Raw genomic sequence first — 2,626 nt, forward strand, 5'->3', positions numbered from 1 at the left:
ATTCCTTAATATTTTTTGGCCTTTTGGAAGTTTTAACATCTGACTTTTTGAGTTATATTTTTGTAATATCCAAAACTATCTGGAAAATTTCAATAATTATAACCATGAATTATTATTTTGAGTGTAACAAATTTTTCTCTTATATTTCTCTGTTGTGTAATCACACACACATATATATTTTTATAATTTTTAAACTCTTAATCTTTTGATTCTTTTCAATAGTTATAAGTTTATAGTCATGAACTATTCTTTAATATTTTTCGTAAGTCATTGCACATTCAAACAATGACTTCTTTATCAAATTGTAACACAAATTGAAGTTATACAAGAGCAATTCATGCAATAATGTAGTTTCTTAATCAATTTAAAATTTTATAAAATCAATTTAGTTTACCACATAAATAGGTAGGTTCCCGTGCATAGCACGGGTTGGCGACTAGTTAGATAGCAATTGTTGAGCTATCCTTAAGAGTGTATATCGTTCAATGTGAAATGTTTTCAACAAGTAGTGACTACTGAGAGCAAATGCAATGATACAAAATGGCAATAGCCTTACACCCAAGCACTTTGATACTTCCATTCCTTTCAGTGCTAATGTCAGTTATGATTAGCTATACAATGGCAGATGCAGCCAAAGACAGAGAGGAATGTGCACAGCAACTAGTAGGACTGGCTACATGTCTGCCTTGCCTTAGTGGTCAAAAGAAAGCACCTACACCAGATTATTGCACTGGTCTTAAACAAGTCCTAAATGACAACAAGAAGTGCTTGTGTGTTATCATCAGAGATCGTAATGATCCTGAATTAGGACTACAGATTAATGTAACACTTGCTTTGGGCCTGCCTTCAGTTTGCCATGCCCCTGCTAAAGTCTCCTAGTGTTCCGGTATGGTATGCATTTAGCTATAAGAGTTGTTTTGTTCTAGCTAATAAATTTTTATGAAATTCAATGTAAGAAATGAATGGTGAGTGCTAAAGAGTTTTTTTCGGTTTTACACTACTTTAAAAAAAAGGATAAATGTCACTAGAAGTGGCTAATATTTGACACACTAATTTGACATGTTTGCTTGGTCATGGATGTAGCTCTTCTACACTTGGATCCTAATTCACCAGAAGCTCAAATTTTCTACCAATTGGGAAGGAGTTCTAATCAAAGTGATGGTAGTCCTGCTCCTACTCCTAATGGTAATGTAACCAACATACATAAGTCTTCTTTTTCATTTCAATTTCTTTTGATACTATAGAAAACTTCTTAAATTTGTGGGTAATTTATCTGGCTATAGGTGTAGGGAGTTCCGTGAGTTCCAAAAGTGAGGGGACTACCGGTCAAGACAAGAATGAAGGTTGTTATGGTCAAAAGAGATGGTTTAGAATGGAGATTGTTATTTGCGGGGCCTTAACATGGTGTTTCATCAATTCACACTTGTTCATATATCACTTGGACTGTCACTCTTTAGTAACTTTGGTCTTGACTACTGATTTGTAATCGTTATACTCATGTTATGTTCTTTTCATTTATTAATACTCCCTACCTCTATTTAGCTCGAAATAATAATAAAACCCTTCCAACTCTCCCTGTCTCAACTTTTCCACTACGGGTGTCATTTGAACTATGTTTTTCTTATAAATCTTCCCAATGAAGACCTATGAATCCAAGGATAAAGTACATCTATATGCATCTAGTAAGAGAATAAAAAAGTTACAGATAAAATCAAACTCTAATCACTATCCTAGAAGTGAAGCTCAAAGGATGTCGAAAAAAAAAAAAAAAAAAACAAAAAAGTAACTTTCTCAATTGTCTACAAGAGAAATTTCCCCAATTTTTGTATATACCATATATCTTATCCTTGATTAGATAGGGGAAAAAAACTTATATGAGAATTTTGCTAAATTTCAAGTTATTCATTCAGTTACAAAGATATCTAAATTGTTTTCGTTCTACATCACTATCACATTGAAAGCCAACTTGTGCCCAAATAATTATTTGTGTATAATCTTATCAATAGAATGAAACTTCTGTACACATTATTGTGCCCAAATAATTATTTGTGTATAATCTTATCAATATAATGAAACTTCTGTACACATATACTCAATTCCAGGATTCACTACTTCAAGGATCCTACCTAAGAACAAAACATAACGAAAAAATAAAAATAAATGAAAAACATACATATTCAAATATCCAATCTGTGCCAAGACTATATTTACAAAATTTTTTTTGGAACCTCAACTGTTGGAAATATAATTACCTGATATTTTACAGTTTTCCTATTTCGAAATGTGTGTAACTTCATGGTATGGTAAACGACCTTGAGAAAAAGTGCAAAGACTTCATGGTATGGTAAGCAACCTTGAGAAATTAGTGCAAAGATGAAATCAAATGTCTTGTTTATGATTTTACAACACTCACCAAACAATCCTTTTGTTCATGGAACTCATCAAGTTAAGAAGTCCAAGAATCACTTGAGAAAGCCACATATTGTTGTAGAAAGCTGGCTATACAAATGTACTTGATAAAAGCCTGAAACACCTGCATTAAAATGATGCATCAGGTTCTACTATTACTATCAGCAGAAAACATAGCTCCAAAAAAATAAGGATATGTCTTGACTGCAATATTTAG

The 2,626-nt window shown here is 32.3% G+C and overlaps 1 pseudogene; it reads left to right on the forward strand.

Annotated features, from left to right (window-relative positions):
- Positions 1-540: 540 nt before the first annotated feature.
- On the forward strand, positions 541-1,486 carry LOC115983337 (annotated as a pseudogene).
- The last annotated feature ends 1,140 nt before the right edge of the window (positions 1,487-2,626 follow it).

Source organism: Quercus lobata, chromosome 4 (genome assembly GCF_001633185.2).
Source record: "Quercus lobata isolate SW786 chromosome 4, ValleyOak3.0 Primary Assembly, whole genome shotgun sequence".
NCBI classification, from domain to species: Eukaryota; Viridiplantae; Streptophyta; class Magnoliopsida; order Fagales; family Fagaceae; genus Quercus; species Quercus lobata.